The sequence below is a fragment of the Tasmannia lanceolata genome, unplaced genomic scaffold, assembly GCF_043159265.1.
Source record: "Tasmannia lanceolata isolate RefF3 unplaced genomic scaffold, GAP_Taslan_0.1 ptg000015l, whole genome shotgun sequence".
NCBI classification, from domain to species: domain Eukaryota; kingdom Viridiplantae; phylum Streptophyta; class Magnoliopsida; order Canellales; family Winteraceae; genus Tasmannia; species Tasmannia lanceolata.
This window is the reverse complement of record NW_027518692.1, coordinates 857,262-864,643: the sequence shown is the minus strand read 5'-3', so window position 1 is coordinate 864,643 and position 7,382 is coordinate 857,262.

Sequence of the window (7,382 nt, the reverse complement as noted above, 5' to 3'; positions counted from 1 at the left end):
CAATCACACCGCAAGAGATAGGAAAGTGAGCAAGGAGACTACACGGCGATTTTATAGTGGTTCGGTCACAACTTGACGTACTCCACTATCTAAATACTTGGTATATCCTTAGGATTTTCTCCACTACGGTGAGACTCCTCAACACCGCCTCACAAAAACGTTTACAAACGATCACCTCCTCCACAAGGGGACACAACACCGCTTTGAAGAAAGAAACTCCTTTTTGCAACTCCAATTACAATAAAGTACAGAAAATAGGGAATGAAAAGCTCTCAAGCCTCTTTAAGGCATATACAACTCTCAAGCTCACAATATTCTCCTAATGATTGAAACTAAATGCTTGGGGAGATCCTTTTGATTTCAAAGATTGAAGCTCTAGGGTTTGAAAGATAAATGCTCAAAAGGTGTAAAAGAAGGCCTTTGATGGGGTTTAAATAGCCCTAGTTCATTTGGGAACATTTAAGGGCAAAACTGTAATAAAACTGGGTAGTTGCACCCATGGTTTAAATTTCGACCGAAATCTGAAATTTCGGACCGAATTTCGAGTACTGGTAGGGACCGAAACTGGAATTTTTCGAAATTCCTGTTTTCGCCCTTTACCAAATTTCTGACCGAAATTTCGGATTTCGGTCCAAAATTTCGATCCGGAATTTGGAACCAAATTACCAAATTTCGAACCGAAATTTCGGTTTTTGATGGGTTCCGAAACGGTTACCGAAACCGAAATTTTAAACCTTGGAACTGCAGGCCCCAACGGCTCTTTCGAAAGACCGGCGCGGTCGACCGCCCTTATCGGGCGCCCTTTTTATTTTCAAAATTCAAACCGCCGCATTCGACTGGGGTCACCGCGGTCACCCGCTGAGGGCTACCTGTTTGATAAAAAATTTGGTTCAAAAACCTTCCACAGTCGACCAGCCCATGGTGGTCGTCCACCAAGACAAACCTGGATGTTTTCTGGATTTCTAGAAAACCAATCCGCGGTCGACAGGATTGTCTCGGTCGACCGGCCCGATAAATTTCTAGCTGTCCTGGAATTCTAGGTACCATCCCGCGGTCGCCCGGCCTAGCCCAGTCGACCGGCCCTGCTTTAAAAAACCCGTTTTAAAATAGTTTGTGCAAGGGTGTTTGGGCCATAGTCTTTGGGCTTTAAACATGTGTTTTCAAATACATTAGTGCACTTAGAAAAATAGTTTTAAATATGATTTAAAAACATCTAAACATGCAAACACTAAATGCCAAGAGGACTCCAATGCATTCTAAAAGTATTAACGTTGAGTCTTCTTGATCTTCAATCTTCTTGGGTGCTTGCATGAGCTTCTCCTTGTCTAGAGATAATCTTCAAATACATTCTTGCGCATGTGGATCCCTTGATTCTTCGATACACAATACGGCTTGAAGGATGACCACCAAGACTTGACTTTCTTCGTGACTAGCCCTTGTTCTTCTTGCTTCAAGTGTTGATATGAATATAACCTGTCTAAATCACAACACTAGAGAAGCCATTAGCAAACTACCATCAATTTGGGTTTATTAATCATCAAAACAAGAGAGGGATGTACCCTTGGGCTTACATCTGGCAAGTTCCATTTCTCTTTCCATAGAGAATGATTCTTCATTATTAACATATTTGTCTGCGACCGCCATTTCGGCCCTGAATTTCCCTATGAAAGAGCTTAAAGTTTCATCTTTTCCCTGTCGAAGGGAGAGGAGCGCGTCGATGAGTTTTCTCTGTGGTCAGCTATTGGAAAAATACGTAATGAATTCTCGACCGAGTTCACGAAATGATGATATGGAATTCGGCTTGAGACGACTATACCAGCTATTCGCGCCTCTCTTTAAGTAAGAGGAAAAATCTCTGCACATTATAGCATCATTGGCTCCTTTGAACTTCACCTCCCTCCAATAGTCCTGGAGGTACTCTAGAGGGTCGGGAGTTCCATCGTAGAGCTCCAACCGAGGTAAATCAAAGTTCGGGATGAGAGAGGCCTTTGCTATAGCCTCAACGAATGGAGATTGTATTTCATTCTTCCACTCAGTCAAGAGTTCGGGCTCTTACGTCTTTTAATGGGCCGCTGCATTTCTTTCACCTGGCATTGGAGCTCGGCAAAGACACTAGGATCTGGGGCGTTCATCTCGTCTCTGTGCAGAGTCTGATTGTGTGGGTGATGAAGCCCTTGATCCTGGTTTCCCACCTTGTTTGCTTCTTGAGGAACGTTGTCGTTTTGAACTACTGGCGGAGCGAACATTAGTTCTGGAGCGCGCCTATTAACCATCACATTGCCAGCACTGTGGTTAAGATTCGGTACTAGACTTGTGATTGAGGATGGTCGGGGGTCCGTTGGCCTTTTGTTGCGGAGGTTCCTCCCCTCAGGAGAATCGTCCTGATCTTCCACCAACGACGAGTTTCTGGCATCTGCAATCATTGGAGGAACGTTTGTGTTCTTAATTACTAGTGGGGGCGTCAGGCATTCCAACACCCTTGGAGTGCATTAGAAACACTTCCAACTTGGGTCACCAATTGATTAAACATGGTCATGGTGACCGGGCTTGTATCATCATTGGAGGGCACTTCCTCAGGGATGGAAGCACCTGTATTTGTAGTCTGCGCCTGACTTCTAGTCATCACTCCTTCACCTTGTCGATTAGGGACGACGGATTTCGAAGCTTTAGACCTCGAATTCGTCATTGTCCCACGGATGGCGCCAATCTGATGATGTCAAAATCTGTTCACACGATCTAGCGGTGGTAAAGATGGTCCTGTGAGAATACTGCACTCACTAAAAAAGCGTTAGTGGGCCCGGAGTTGTGGCTCTGGGCAGCCACTTCGACACTCAAGTCAGAAATCGGTAACACGGTAAAGGTGAAAGGAAAGAGATGAAACTAAGATGCGATACCAATGAGTGTGAATACCCTTGTTACGAGTATGGAGGTCCTTTTTATAGAGAGGAGTCCACAACTTGCTAGGAAACATACTGTTTTGGGAGTCTTACCTAATTGGTCGACTTTCCCGGGAGATAAGTTTCTATCATTTTCTTGATAGATATTGTATTTCCCTTAATAAGTAGGTTTCCTTTAATGAAGATCTGTTCCAGGGGAAAGTTGCCACCTCTCTCAAGGATTCTTCCTTAGGGATGGTTTCCCTTGTGGAGGTGATGCTATTTTTAAGGAATAGAGAAGGATCGCTCGAGATCTTTCCTCTTACCACAACTGAGTCGGTTTCTAATCATATGGAACACCATGTGTCACTCATCAATAGATGGTGCCGATTTTACCCCTAACACCCGATGCGCGTGATTTATGGGTGATTGAGGGCATCTGTAGGGAATAGTTGCGCCCTAGAAATTGGGGTGTGGGGATACCCTATGTCATAAAAAAAAGGTCTTCATACACTTGAAACCTTAGGTTTTAGGGCATTCTGAGTGACAGGATCACCTAGTGCAGAAAAATGGTGGCTCTAGAGTTTATCTCTTTAATAGGTAGTTTGTGATCATAGACAAATCCTAATTTAGGAATGGTAAATGGCTCACGCATGGGATTTACTATGAAACGGCCATTTTTGGTTTTTGAGTTGTTTGAAAGTGGATTCTGATTGATTATGCTATGGATTGCATTCAAGTTGCATTTCCAGATTGACCCAAGTTCCTTCACATGACTCCAACACTTCCACAAAGGGGCGGAGCCAGGAATCTGCAAGGGGGGGGCAAAAAAATTTTAACTAAAAAAAATACAATTACCCAAAACCTCGTGTATGCGATAAAATCCATTGAGCTGAACAAGAATCACAACTCTTGCCAAATTCTACTAACTATTAAGAACACGTTGATCGGATGATGCCCTTGATGCACCAAATCTCATTTAGGCTTATACAAAAGCTAAAACGTTAATTTTTATTTAGTCATTTATCTTATGCATAGGACTTACGTTCTGGATGGGACCAACACCATGTGGCTCACCTCATGATGTTCTACATTATCAACGGTCTTGATTTCACCTACATGTTCCTCAAAGGGACTTAAATTATCTTACCAATGATTGTAATAGTAACTTTCTTAATCAACCTATTTTGAAGAAAGTGGGGACTGCTAATATCAATACTAAGGAGTGCAAAAATCATTTTTCACAGGAAGAATTTTGTTGGCATATCCGTTTCATGAAAGGTATTTTTGTGATTTAGAGGCATCTCTGTCTAGTTTTTCAATTCAATTGAAATGGTGTGTAAAAAGGAAAATGAAGATAAAAAGAGAATCAAGGACACAAACAGTTCTAAAAATCCAAAACGACTGGAAAACTTTCTAGTTTGCTACTCCCAACTCCCAAGCAGTTTTCGAAATCTGAAAACAAACAAAGTTATACTCCCAAGTCCCAATCAGATTTTAAAATTAAAAAAAAAACAGGGTGAGGGATGATAAGAGATTGAGAGAGAGAGAGAGAGTACCTTTGTGCCTTTCCAAAATCGCAACTTCCGTTAAAGGGAGGAGGATGCTGAGATGGGGATTCAAAGACGTAGAGTCTAGAGAGGGAGGGAGAGCGGAACAGATGGAGATGGAGATGGAATACAAGAGAGAACCCTAAATCTTAAAACATGTTGGAGATTGAGAGAAATTCCTAAATTGTTGCTATTTACCCTAAAATGTTGCTATTTAGGAATTTAGGAAATACTTAGTCGGGATTTGGAGTAAAAGGGTAAAGATATTGACGGTAAAGGACTTTTGCCCCGTTTACATTTTTTGTGAAATAGAAGATGGGCAAAGGGTACTTTAGGAAAAATTTTGGCATACGAAAAAAAAAATTTCAGAATTTTCGCCCCCCCCCCCAACAAAATCCACCCTTGCTTACACAGGGTCATATCAATGCTATATATGCTGTTAGTTTTTTTCCATAGTCAAGACTCAATATGCTGTTGATTTTTTGTTTAATTTTAAAATGAAAGTCATCTAGAAATTCAAAATTTGAGTATTTATCTTAGGAAAAATGACAAAAAAAAGCTGTTTTTTGGACTATTCACAAAAAAACAGTGGGAAGTTCAAAAGGACCAAAAAGCAGTGCTTTTCACTGGTCATGTTTTTTTAGGACCCTTTTACCCTTCACCCTATTGAATAAAGAAATAGCTTTCTTTACTTCTACATTTAGTTTTGAAAGTGACGTTTCTCTCTCCCTTTGAAAGTGACGTTTCTCTCTCCTTTCATATTTTTTTATAAAGAAATAGTGGTTGAAACTCTACTTATTTTTTGAAATTATGTAAATAGTGGTTGAAATTATCAAAATAGTGGTCGAGCTCTGTACTTATTGTTTGAAATGGGCTTGAAATCTATAAAATTTTGGTTGAAATAGTGGTTGGAATCAGTTTATGTGGTTGAAATTGGTGGAAATAGTGGTTCAAATCTGTGAGTAGTGGTTGAAATTGGTAAAGATAGTGGTTGAACTTTGTTTTAACTGTTGAAATTGGTTAAAATAGTGGTTGAACTATGTACTTATTGTTTGAAATTATGTAAATAGTGGAGTGGTTGAACTCTGTACTTATTGAACCTACTCATCGGCCCATTCAAAATGTAGATATAACTGCATTTGAAGTGGTTGAACCTACTCATCGGCCCATTTTAAAAAACGGGTGATGTAACCAAATTTGAACTTGTCACTATAACTATGAAATTTAGTTAGTTCTAACTTCGTCTTATCTTACCTTCTTGTAGGTTTGAGTGTAGGCTATTTGTTATTAAGGAAATAGATTGCCTCAGCAGAGATGGAGCTTTGGACTTGGTGATATTACTGCTATGAGAAGAACTCTATTCAATGAATTCTTAGAGGATGTGTATGGGCATGTGAATGTATAAGACTTTGCCAACCTTGGGCTATTTGTTATTAAAGAACATGTGGTTCCATCTAGTCGAGAGTTTCTGTCATTGGATTGGATTTCATCTAATTTAATAGTGGTTTATGATTGTTGGAATAGTGGTTAAAACTGTGTAATTAGTGGTTGAAAGGGTATCAATAGTGGTTGCAACACTGACAATAGTGGTTAATATGCGTAAGGAGTTGTTCAAACTCTTCCTAAATTGGTTCATGGTTGTTCATATGTTGTTCATTGGATTGGATTTCATCTAGTCGAGGGTTTTTGTCATTAGATTGGATTTCATCTAATTTAATAGTGGTTTATGATTGTTGGAATAATGGTTAAAACTGTGTAATTAATGGTGGAAAGGGTATTAATAGTGGTTGCAACACTGTCAATAGTGGTTAATGTGTGTAAGGAGTTGTTCAAACTCTTCTCATACTGGTTCATGTTTGTTCAAAGGAACAACATTTCAAGGGGAACAAATTCTACTTCAAATTCTGTTCGGATTACATTACAACAAAGTGATTCGTTTACAATGTCAGTTACATTTCCTAATTATGATGCACTTGATATATATGAGAAGAAAACAGTGAACTTTACATTAAAAAACATAGATTAGTAGTTTAATTACATAAAAAATGAACAACATTTGAACAACCATGAACTAGTTTAAGAAGAGTTTGAACAACTCCTTACACACATTAACCACCATTGACAGTGTTCCAACTATTATTGATACCCTTTCAACCACTACTTACACAATTTTAACCACTATTCCAACACTCATCAACCACTATTAAAGTAGATGAAATCAAATCCAATGACACAAACACTTAACTAGATGGAATCCAATCCAATGAACAACATTTGAACAACAATAAACCAGTTTAGGAAGAGTTTGAACAACTCCTTACACACATTAACCACTATTGACAGTGCTACAACTACTATTGATACCTTTTTAACGACTACTTATATAGGTTTAAGCACTATTCTAATAATCATCAACCACTATTAAAGTAGATGAAATCCAATCCAATGAAAGAAACCCTTAATTAGATGAAATCCAATCTAATGAATGAACAATATTTGAACAACCATGAACCAGTTTGGGAAGAGTTTGAACAACTCCTTACACACATTAACCACTATTGACAGTGTTGCAACTACTATTTATACCCTTTCAACCACTACTTACACAGTTTTAACCACTATTCCAACAATCATCAACCACTATTAAAGTGGATGAAATCCAATCCAATGACACAAACACTTAACTAGATGGAATCCAATCCAATGAACAACATTTGAACAACCATAGGCCAGTTTAGGAAGAGTTTGAATAACTCCTTACACACATTAACCACTATTAACAGTGCTACAACTACTATTTATACCTTTTCAACCCCTACTTGCACAGTTTTAAGCACTATTCCAATAATCATCAACCATTATTAAAGTAGATGAACTCCAATCCAATGACACAAACCCTCAATTAAATGGAATCAAATCTAATGAACAACATTTGAAAAATCATGAACCAGTTTGA